General features: G+C 38.8%; 1 pseudogene across 1 annotated transcript; it reads right to left on the reverse strand.

The window, feature by feature from the left end:
* Positions 1 to 395: 395 nt before the first annotated feature.
* Positions 396 to 766, reverse strand: LOC308251210 (DNA-directed RNA polymerases I and III subunit RPAC2-like; annotated as a pseudogene). The gene has a single exon. The product of its transcript is annotated as a DNA-directed RNA polymerases I and III subunit RPAC2-like (transcript).
* Between the last annotated feature and the right edge of the window lie 11,266 nt (positions 767 to 12,032).

A 12,032-nucleotide genomic window follows, 5' to 3' on the forward strand; every position in this document is an offset into this window, starting at 1 on the left:
AATTGTGTCTGCATAAGTAAAAACAGATACACTCACTAATTTGCCAATTTTTTAACACAGGCATTCAGAAAACCTACTTTATTATAGAACAGACTTTTGGCTTTAACAGACACCCCCTCACCTGAATTAGTCCGTTATATTAAGGTTTGACAGTATTAATAGTTATTTTATTTATTTATTCATTTTTATTTATTTTTTAGTTTAAAGAGGGACTTTATTAGAAAAATACAAAAGGTTCTTGCAGGGATTCCCACAGCTGTAATGAGTTAATAGCTAGAAACACACCTTTCTGAAGGGCCGATCATGTTGTGATCATACACTTCTATTACTGGGTTTTGCAAGATCAGGAAAAGAATATCCCAGAGGATGTTCCTCCCTGTATAGTGCACAAGGGACTAGAATGTGGATTCGTTTCTGCTTGCTTTTTGGTCCTTATATTTCTTTATGCTGGCCTCAAACTTGTCAAGCACGTGTTGGCAGACTTTCCTGAGCTCATTCAGACCTCTCTGAAATGGCTCAACAGCTGGAAGAGCACCTGGAGTCTGAATCCGTAAATTAATTTTTCTCTCTGAAGGATGGGTTGTAGTGTAACCACGAAATCCCACCTCCGGGTTCTCCATGATCATGTAAGGAAGAGGATTTCCTAGGGTCTGGTCCTCCTCGTGCAAAACAAGTGTCTACCTGTGCCAGCTGTCTTCCTCTCGCCTTCAGCCACTGAGATCTTCAATCCAGACATTTTTGTCTCCAGCTCGTGGTCCTCTTCCATCGCGGGGACGGCTTCCGGATATTCAGGTGGAGCTGGAGGAAGGTACGCTCTGCCTCATATCGTGAAATGTGCGAGAGAAGCAGGAAGGCTTAAGAGTTATTTTACATTCCCTGTCAGCTCCAGCATTTGGGTTATATCTGAGGCTGGTTCTGGTGATTACTTTCCAACTTCAGACTGTATTTATTCTTCACTTTTCAAACACCTTATCATGGTTGTTAGAAGTCAGACAGGTAAGATTCCGAAGCAAGTTTACCTTATAGATGAGCATACCTTTTTCTCTTGTACACCCTTAGTGTCTGTGTGTGTGAGGAGGGGGCGCGGGATAAGCGGGGGGTGTTAATCTAGTCAAATATCAGGCTGGGTTTAAAGTTTGGTGTTGCTATGGTTACCTTCCATGTCCCAGAGGCTTCATATTTCTACCGTGACTCTCCGAGTTTGGGTGTGGGCCAGTTTACCAGAGAGCGCTTCCCCACGCCCAGGGCCCAGGGGGAGGAGCTGCCTCCTGCAGCAATCTCTGCTGTACTCCAGTTGTTTTCACTCAGGGTTTGTCACCTTAGTGGTGGGAAGCAGAGGACAAAGGGCATTCTCTGATGTTCTAAGTAAGCCTCAATCTTAGCAGCCTCTATGAACTTGTGGAATGTGTCCCTCTTCTAGCTGGGGGCGGGGGGGGGGGGGGCGTGAGGCGGGGCGGGGGTGGGGGAGGCGGAGGGGGGTGGGTGGGAGGGGGACTAACAAGTATTGCAGCTCGCTCCCAGGTACAGCTCTTCTTTTTTTTTTTTTCTTTTCTCCCAGTAGAAACAGTGATCATTGTTCTTGCTCTTTCCCATGCAAATCAAGCTTTTGTTCTATGAGAAAGAGAGGGGAGATGGGACAGGTTGGGATTTCTGGCATCCCTTATTGTTTCTCTCTCCCAGCTGACATTACTAGGGAAAGTTCTCAGCAGCTCCCTCAGTCTTTCCCTTGAACCCCTCCTGGAGTTCAGGGAGTAAACGCTGCAGCCCCCTGGAGCTACACACTCTGACAATGGCCTAGGACTCTGACAGTGGCCTGGGCTTGGCCTTTAGTAATGCTTACAAGATTACATGCCATCTGATGTATATGCCCCAGGTTAGCAAACACTTTCTCTGCTATAAAGTTGGTCCCTTGGTCTGATGCACTGTACTGTGGGGCCCCATGCCAGTGGATCCATCATGCTATCGAACTTCAGATAGTTGTGCTCACTGAGACCCTATGTATAGGAAAGACAAACCCAAGCTCCGAATATTATCCATTCTTCGGGGAACAATGGCCTGTCCAGAGTGAAAGGGGTACAACGTAGTCATCATGGCACTAACTAGTCAGTTGGTCTCCTCAAAAATGGTACCAAAATGGGGGATCAACATCAGTCTTTATCGTTGGTTGGTGGAACCTTTGACGTTGGCTTCTGGTAGATCAGCAAGTAGGAGCAAATGCTATTGGGCACATAGCCTCCACCTCTGCCATCAAGGCCATTTTATTCATGTGTCCATTGTAGCAGCACTAGAGTGGCCAATGAGAGAGGATGGCGAATCGAATGCCCCTGGCTAGGTCATTTTTAATTCTTTCCTCTTCTATGAAGGATGTTTTTTTGTGGGCATTACCATATGATGCAACAAACAATATTCACACCCTACATCCACTCTCATATGTCCATTCATAAACTTCATATTTCCTTGTATTCCTTTTCAATATTTTACCTTTCTTTTCTTTCTAGACCCCAGTCAACCATCCAAAGAATATCCTACTTAATAAAGAGGACTATGCTAATTGACCATCACGCTGTTGCAAAGATGGCGGCGCCCACAGACAATAAGGAGAGAATATGGTAATTGACTGTCACGCCATCAAAGATGGTGGCGCCCACAGCCAATAAGGTGGGAATATGCTAATTGACTGCCATGCCCTCAAAGATGGCAGCACCCACAGCCACAAGATGGTGGCGCCCAGTCCCCTGAGCTCCCGTGCACCTGCCTCTGGAGTCACCCAGTCCCCTCAGCCCCCCAGCCACCCAGAGCCAGCCTGAGGCTCAGGCAAGCCTCGGATGGCGGCTGCCCAGCTGCCCAGGGTCTCCTGAGGCTCAGGTAACCAGGGCCAGCCGAGGCTTGTGCTGCCGGCAGTGGCAGCAGCAGAGGTGTGATGGGGTGTCACCTTCCCCTGATTGCTGGATCACCTCCCGCCGTGAGGGCTCCTGGACTGTGAGAGGGGGCAGGTCGAGCTGAGGGACCCTCCCTCCAGTGCATGAATTTTCATGCACCGGGTCTCTAGTGATATTTATAAAATGAAGTATTGTCCACTCCTTTTTTTTTTTAATTTTGGTTAATCCTCACTCACAGGTATTTTTCATTGGTTTTTGGAGAGAGTAGAAGGGAAGGGGAGAGACAGGGAGAGAAAAGCATCCATGTGAGAGAGACACATCAATTGGTTGCCTCCCGCCCTCCTGCACGTGCCTGGACCAGGGCCAGGGAGCAAGTCTGCAACCGAGGTACATGCCCTTGACTGGAATTGAACTTGCCATCCTTCAGTCCAAGATCCGTTGCTCTATCCATTGAGCCAAACCGGGTAGGGAAGTCCATTTCTTTTAATGTTTAAGATTACTATGCTACTAAGTACTTATGTTTATTAAACATGAATTCTGCTTATACCTAACAAGCTCTTTGCTTACTATTTATTTATACTCAGAATTTGAATGTTTTCATCTCTGTTTTACAAACTATAGACCTATTCACATTTCACAACAGAATTCAATATTCTGAAAGGTAAATGTACATTATACTGAGCCTCAGAATTTCCTTTTGGTTTAGTCGACATGATAGTGTTGTAAGGGTGCCATCTCTTCAGTTAAACATGATTACGTTCTAGTTGGCCTGTAACTCAAGAGCAGTCAATCAATAGCCACACAAGAACTAGAAACTTCCTTTCTCTTAATAATCTGACCTGTAAATAAATAGTCAGAGGCTATTTGTTTGGTAGTAGAATCAGAAAGTGAAAGAAAGAAAAAAGACCCATAAGTAGCAATGGGCAGGAAGAGTAAATAGAATCCATGTGTAAACACAAGTCCAAAAGCCCTTCATAGGAAAGAGTGCATTATTGGTTTGGCAGGAAAAACAACCTAAGATGAAGACATATACAGTGAAGAGACAGAAAACATAGCTGATAAATATTAACAGAATGGAGGTTGGTAGGCTTACAATTCTTAGGAAACAGTTGATAAGGCTACTTAGGATGTTGAAAAACTGGCCAGTCACTAAATTTTCTGAGATCTGACTATTCTGACTCCGGTAATTTTAATGATACCTAGTTTGGGAGCTTTTTAGCTATTCACATGAGATAGAGCCCCGTGATTAAGATTCCTATTGGCTTGTTTTGTGTGTTCACTATAATGAAATGGACTTAATTTTTTCAAGATGTACCTATATAATGACCTGAATATTTCCTAGATGTACCTGAATATTTTCAAGATGTACCTATATAATGACCTGAATATTTCAATATTTTCTATTGAATTCTCTCTTTATGCTGGCTATAAAGTATTACTACAAAATATCAAATAATTCCCATAAAGATTTTAAAAGGCATCCAGCGATAATATTTGGCATATAGACTTTATATTTTCTTCAAGGTTAATTTATACATCACGATGAATAAAGCTACTGCCGTACTTTCTTACATTCTTCAATACATCTAGCATATGGTGGTAATTTTAGGAAACTGACTTAAATGATTAAGATAAAACTTGGTAAAGAATTGGTTTTGGAAAGGATCAGCAAACGAACGGCAAGTGTGCCATCACTTCCTTCTACTAAACCTATTGTTGATAGTATTAATTAATCAGAGTTTTGTTTCTCCTGAAATCCTGATGAATTCATAGTTATAAATATTCATGGCATTATATTTTAGGTCTCACTACCAACATATGTAAGCCAGCACTCACAATTAAGCCTATTTGCCATCAATGTACTATTTCCTCCTTTGGATTCTTGCCTTTAGTGCTGGCCATTTTCTCTGAGTGATTAATGTAACCTCATTAAGTTAATGAATCAGGCACTTTAGCTTTTTTTCAGGGACAGAGGAACTAAAATTATTGGCTATGTGCCACTCCATACACTAATACATTGTTTAAATTTATTAAAGTTGCTTATAAAAACTAAGCATGATTTAGAAAACCTCAGTCTCTAAACAATTACCAACCCTTAGGTATCATTAAGAAAGGGAATCAAGAAAGCTTAAAAGGCCCTCGCTGGTTTGGCTCAGTGGATAGAGCATCTACCTGCAGACTGAAGGGTCCCAGGTTTGATTCCAGTCAAGGGCACATGCATGGGCTGCGGGCTTGATCCCCAGTGGGGGGCATGCAAAAGGCAGCTAATCAATGATTCTCTTTCATCACTGATGTTTCTAACTCACTCTCCCTCTCCCTTCCTCTCTGAAATCAATAAAAATATAGTTTAAACAAAGAAAGCTTAAAAGAAGAATATAGATAGCAATATCAAAATTAAAAACTTCTAAAGGCCCAAATCACCTTAAAAAAATAAAACAATAAACACTGGAAAAAAATATCTGCAATACACAAAAATATTAGTATCACTAGTAAATGAAATATTCCTATACATAAATAAGCAAGTCCCCTGAATGACTATTTATGAGGCATTATTAGAAGGGGCACAAAAGCAAGACAATGTTCTGAAATACTTTTTTTTTGTCCTGTCTCTACACTAGTATAATTTCATATATGTGCAGTGTTTCTAGCCTTAAAAATTCTGTTTTAAAGTGATAATATACTTCAGAAAAAAGGATTACTTTAATATACCTGAGGTAGAATTGATTGGAAACAAAATATGACAACTCCTACCTTTGGTGCCAGTTAGAAATGGGCCATGCTAGATAGAATGAACAGTAATTATGCAAGACCTGTGCAATTTTTTATTACTCTTGAAATATTTTTCTACTGAATTGTCTAGACTAAATACCCTAAGACTACATATGAGTCTAGGTAATATTGACTGCAGGCTGTTATCATCAGGTAGACATGGACTTTCACGCAGATGGATAACAGAAGCATACATCCCTTATAGTCCTGTCCTCTCCCCACCAAATTGTAACTTGGATGTGGCCAAGACTGTACATCTAATTAGAAATTTACAAGATAAATAAGGGTCAGTGGAACATGTTAAATTGCACCAGGAGAATGCACTCAGCAAAATACATACTATGAGACATTATACAGGATAAACAACGCTTTTGTTTCTTCAATAACAAAAACTGGGGGAGAGAGGAAGGGAGACTCTATTGACTAAAAACAAAACTAAATGATAAAACTAAAATCATTTAAAAAACATATCAAGCAATCACAACTTATGCACCTTCATTAGATCCTAATCTAAAATACAAATTGTTTAAAAGTTTATGACAATTAGAGAAAGTGAACATTGATGGTATTTGATGATAGTAATGATTGTTAAGTATGCTAATAACATTGTATTTTAAAAAAAAGATTCCTCATCCTTTTAAATATTTACAGAAATGATAGAATATCTATGGCAAGCAAATATACTGGTTTGCCCAGGATTGAGAGTTTTCTTGAAACTTGGAACTTTCAGTGCTAAAACCAGGACTATTCTGTACAAATGGTGATTTCTAACAAAATAACTGGTATAGGTGTTGTGAAGTTGGTGGGGCTAGAGATAAAACTTGGTAGACTTTTGGAGGATGATTGTAGAAGCTGATGTATATATTTGAAAATGTCCATGATTTTTTTTTAAATCACATGGACCACTATTGCATTATTTGTGGGAAAATGGAATAGACTTTACTAATCAACGTTGGGAAACTTCATGAAAGTATTATATCTGGATCATTTACAGAACAGATAAAAACTGAGTGTGAAACATACTTATCCAAGATAGTGCAATGATAATTTTGTCAGCAAACTTGGTACTTGTGTGTTAGACAATGACATAGGCTTGTAGTGACCTATTGAAAGTTCATCTATAATTGTAAGGTTTCTCATGTAATAGTACTGCTAACAATCAACATTCTCTGAGTGCCTCCCACTCATAAAGGTTCTGTGAGACCTCCTGACATAGCAGAAATATGAAAAATCATGACAACAAAACAATGAATTCTGTTTTCTTATAAAACTCAGAAGGAAGTACTCACTGATTCAGAGATGTGAGTACATAATAAACGTATGCACTTATCCCAAATTTAACATGATCTATACATCTATTAATACTTAAAGTTGATGCTTGAAGGTTGATCTGACTGAAAAGAATGTGTTGAAAGTTTTCACAGGGTAAAAGAGAATTTGTGGGGTCTACTTTTTTAACACTGCATGTGTACCTTTGATGTATACAACCTTCATAGTTCAAGTGATGACATGTATAGTTTATTTCTTGTCCTAACAATATTGAATCAACAATGTAAAAATGAAAAGTTGTTTTAAAATAACTTTTCTAGTCAAGTCAATGGTTCAGTGATTTGTGCAAATCACATTTCAAATAGCATATTCTAACAACAAAGTTCAAATTTCTTAATGAAGGAAATTAATTAACCTACCAGTCATATTTCATTTAAATTGTGTGATGAATATCTTCTTTGCTCTGTTTATCCCCTAGAATTAAGAAAAATTCCATTATTCTTGGCAGGTTTTAAAAAAACGAATTCTAGGGAATTGATTTATGTTTTCCAATGCATTTATTTATTCATAAAACTGAGATGTGAAAGCTTGCAGAACAGGTTCTAGAAGACCACGTGAGCTGTGAAAACGGGCTGAGTCGCACATGGCCTGAGCCACATCTTCAAGGTATTCTTTACAGGTAAACAGTCCAGTGCCCAAACTTTGGCCAAAGAACTTTGAAAAGATTAAGGAGAAACAGAGCGACTGAGCATATTCTTATTGCCTTAAAAATAGGCAAAACGCCAAGAGCTTCAGATTCATGCAGCCCCTGACAATCTCTTTCTGTGCATCATGAGCACAGATATGGGTGGCAAATGTCATACGGCTGCTTCACAGTTTGCTGAATTATGATGTTGAAAAGGAGAGGAAAAACTGGATTGCAGGAGAATCAAGAGCCCAGACCAATATATTTTTGTCCTCAAAACATGCCCTGCTTTAAATTATTCTTGCAACTTTATTCTGCATTCTTTCTTCATCCTCCTTAGTTACTTGTCCAAACTTAACCACCCTTCTGTTAAAAGCCAGTGTACCTGCCGTATCCTAAAAGAAGACTCACAAGATTCCCTAAAGTAATAATTGCTTCTCCTTCCCAGATATTCTCATAGTGCTCTTGAGATACCTTTGTTATGACATTTCCTAAAGATAGCTTAAATCTATTATTTGTTATGTGTGTGTATCTTCTAGTGAATAGGGTTTTTAGACAGTAGTGACCATGTTTTTAAAATTCTTGTATGTACAAGTAGCTCTAACACCACACTCTCATAGAATATATGTTAATAATACAGGTTGAACTGAAAAATAGATCAAAATTATTTGCTTTAGTTAAGGTCTCGTTAAAAAAAAAAAAAAAAAAAAAAAAAAAAAAGAGCTGGTTGAACTATATATATTCCAGAGAGGAAGGGAGAAGGAAAGAGAGATAGAAACAACAATGATGAAAGAGAATCATTGATCGGCTGCCTCCTGCGCACCCCACACTGGGGATCAACCCGCAACCCGGACATGTGCCCCGACTTAGAATCCAACCATGACTTCCTGGTTCAAAGGTTGATGCTCAACCACTGAGCCACACCAGCCAGGCTGGTTGAATATTCTTTAAAATTCTTCGAGCAAAAAAGGAAAAAGAAGAGAAAGGAAGATGAACAAATAAAATACAGACCTCAACTATTGATTTAGTTTAACTATCTTTTACTTGTTCTATATTTGAGCTGCAAATTTTAGAACTCTGCTCATTGGAACTGTTGATTTTGAGGTTAATTAAATATTTTCATTTTGGAACATGATGTAAAAAACAGAAATGTAACTAGTCAGATGTAAATATAAAGTTTGAGTTCAGAAACCCAAGTTTGGGACACACCTTTGTCATTTGTTTAAACTTGAACTCAACATTATCAAAATGTTTAGCCAATGTGTCAGGATTATAAATGCAGTCAAATGTCAAAGTTTGTAGTTTGCTCTCATCCCTTTTATTTCCATATAGGAAAAGTGCTGTTTTAAAAGCCTTTTGGTTTACATTTCTAAGTGACTTTGTAATTTTAAAGACTAGTTAGATAAATTGCTTTTAGACTAAAATACTTTGCATTCCAGTCCAGAGACCTTGTTGTATATCTACTCTACAATAGAAAATAGGAGTTACATGAAGATCAAAAGGGCCAGCAAGAATGTAATTACTATGTTTTTGTCATTTTCCTTTCTCTCTCCTGACTCTGTTTCTTGCTTCCTATCCTCCAGGTCATCACATCAAGTAAAAACAGTTTTGTGACTACTTTCCTGAATCTATTTAGACCTTGCCTGGGAATCAAAGCATGAAACAGAAAACATATCAGAGAGTATTTCATTTAATTACTGAATCATTTTATATTTATGTGTTATATTTCTAAATCATATATTTGGAAAAATCCGGAATTTCAACTATATATTACAATTCTTTAGTATCATTCCCATTCAATATTACTGGATGGAAATGGTTATTTCCTTAAAACTGAAGGTCACCTAGTATGTATCTTCAAACTTCATGAACATTTTTTGGAGTAACCTGTAGAACTTAAACTGAATTAAATACAAAATTTATTTTGTTTCCATCTGTTTAAACCATCATCATATGAGCACAATGAGGATTCATTACCTTTTATCCAATTGCTCCTTTCACAAGAAACAATTAAACCTATAAAGACTCAATTATTTAGCCCTAGCTGGTTTGGCTCAGTGAATAGAGGTTGTCCTGCAGACTGAAGGGTCATGGGTTCGATTCCAGTCAAGGGCACATACATCAGCTATAGGCTCAATCCTAGGCCCTGGTCAGGGCATGTGTGGGAGGCAACCAATCAGTGTGTCTCTCTGACATCGATGTTTTTCTCTCTCTCTGTCTCTCCCCCTCCCTTCCACTCTCAAAAAATAAAATAAAATTCAATGCAAAAATATCCTCAGATGAGGATTAACAACAACAACAACAACAAAAGTCTAAATTGTTTAAATTATTTGAAAGTAAAAAGTTTCTCAACATTTTTAACGATTAAATTGGTGCATGGGAAAGGTAAGTTCAACTTCTTGGAAGTCCAGTAGAGAGATGCTAATGTAGATAGATTATTTTTTTTAAATAACTTTAACAAGATATAATTCATAAAATGTACCCACTTAAAGTACAAAATTTAGTGGTTTTGTGCAAATATTACCACAGCCTAATTTTAGATTTTCATCACCCCTAAAAACAACTCTATATTTAGTAGCAGTTATTTGCATTTTTTCCTCCCAATCTCAGGTAACCACTAATCTACTTTGTCTGTATAGATTTGTACATTCTGGAGTTTTCATATAAATAATCATACAATATGTTATGTCTTATGATTGGTTTATTCACTTAGTATAATGTTGTCAAGATTCATATTGTAGCATATATCAGTACTTCATTCCTTTTTGGTGCCAAATAATATTTCATTGTCTGGATATACCACATTTGCTCATCCATCCATTCATCCTTTAATAGACATCTGGGTTGTGTTCACTCTTTAACTATCTTCTATAGATATAAAAGCCTTAGTGACTGACGATCAAACGACCAAACAACCAGTTGACCTGTCGCTATGACATGCACTGACCACTTGGGGGCAGACGCTCAACACAGGAGCTGCCCCCTGGTGGTCAGTGCACTCCCACAGTGGGAGCGTCGCTCAGCTGACCAACATGTGCCAGTCGCCGGGCTCATGGCTGGCAAGCACAGCTGCGGCAACACGAGCCTCTCCCACCTCCACGGCAGCGCTACTAAGCGCAGACGCAGCAGGGCCAGGATAAGCGGGAGCAGCACGGAGCCCAACCTGGGCTCTGGCTCCTCCCCAGCCACTTTGTGCACTACTACATCCCCTGAGGGGTCCTGGATTGCGAGAGGGCACAGCCCAAGCTGAGGGCCCCAACCAGTGCACAAATCCATGCACCGGACCTCTAGTTATGAATAATGCTGCTTTAAACATTAGTGTATAAGTTTTTATCTGGACACTTTTCATTTTGAGGGGATAGACAGATTAGAGAATTTTAAAAGAGTATTCATGATTATAACTCCTACTTTGCTTCTTGATGGGCATCGTATAAAGAACATTTTCACACAAAAAAGCACTGTGAAACTTGACTCCTTTCTGTACATGTCTAGGTTTAGCTGTCATATAAAATCTGAAATTCTGTGTAGACAATAGATCTGTCCATGCAATGATTTGGCTTTATCATTAAGAAAAAGGCATAGTTCAAAAGGAACAAGAAAGAACAAAGCAGGTAAATTAAATTACAACATATCCCCCTACCCTTTTTTTCATAGGCATTGACTTGGAAATATGGTCCGATGGTCTGAAATAAGAAACAGGTTATCATGATATTGGTTGAATTATATCTCCAAAATTTGAATGATGTTAATTAATTTGTGATTAATAACAAAGGGAAAATGAGGTCAGAAACAGAACATGGCTGATTCAGATTAAAATATTAATATGTGAAGGGACATGATCCAGGGTTATACTGAAAGATAACTGTGGTAGCAACTGGAGGACTGGGTTAGGTCTGGAGTCCTAGTATCAGTCCAGCCATTGCCACTAGGACAAGAGCTGAGTCCTTCATGTCTCTGGGCTACAGTTTCCTCTTCCAAAAGGATAGAAAACTGTTTATTAGCCAGGCAGTATCTATGCCAAATAGCTTCAGAGTAATGTCTTTAAAATTTCTGAAGCAATATCCAGAATTTAAAAGATAACTCAAACAGACAGTTCTGTTCTCCACTTTCACATTCTCTCCATCTCAATAGATATAGATAATTTCTCTATTTATATATATAATTTGAATCTGAAAACAGAATCAGAAATTGTCAGAGTTGGAATGAATCATTTGGTGAATGATGCAACATGCTCACCTTAGAGATTTAAAAGAAAAACTGTTATGACATGCCCTGGCTGGTGTGTCTCAGCGGCTAGAATATTGGCCCACACACTGCAGGATTGTGGGTTTGATTCCTGATCAAGGGCAAGTACCTGGGTTGCAGATTCAATCCCTGGCCCTGGTCAGCACAGGGAGGCAAACAATCGATGTGTCTCTCTCACATCAATG

Source organism: Plecotus auritus (genome assembly GCF_963455305.1).
Source record: "Plecotus auritus genome assembly, chromosome: 6".
Taxonomy (NCBI): domain Eukaryota; kingdom Metazoa; phylum Chordata; class Mammalia; order Chiroptera; family Vespertilionidae; genus Plecotus; species Plecotus auritus.